Below are 365 nucleotides of genomic sequence, written 5' to 3' on the forward strand. Positions count from 1 at the left end.
AACAGATTAAAGCCGATGAGGCAACGAACTCCGAACGACGAACAATAACGTATCAAGAAACAATTCCGACCGCGTCCCGTCTGACGCTCGCGCGCCTCGACGCTCGCAGCTGATCGCGAGACGACAACAACGGCTTCCGACGAGAGCAAAAACGCGACCACGCGCCAACGGCGTAACGTCACCTGTAAATAATTGTAAATAGCTTCGAAATTAGAATATAGTTCCACATTATTATCACCTATACCACTGGTTTTCATTTCACACACGAAACCCGGACCACACCGGCTAAGACTATCCCGCACGTAACGCAAGGCCGTTACAAATATATATAATATATTTTCTGCGGAAACAAGGATACATGTATT

This window comes from Odontomachus brunneus, unplaced genomic scaffold (assembly GCF_010583005.1).
Source record: "Odontomachus brunneus isolate Ranch 3 - 2012 unplaced genomic scaffold, Obru_v1 Obru_scaffold_068, whole genome shotgun sequence".
NCBI lineage: Eukaryota > Metazoa > Arthropoda > Insecta > Hymenoptera > Formicidae > Odontomachus > Odontomachus brunneus.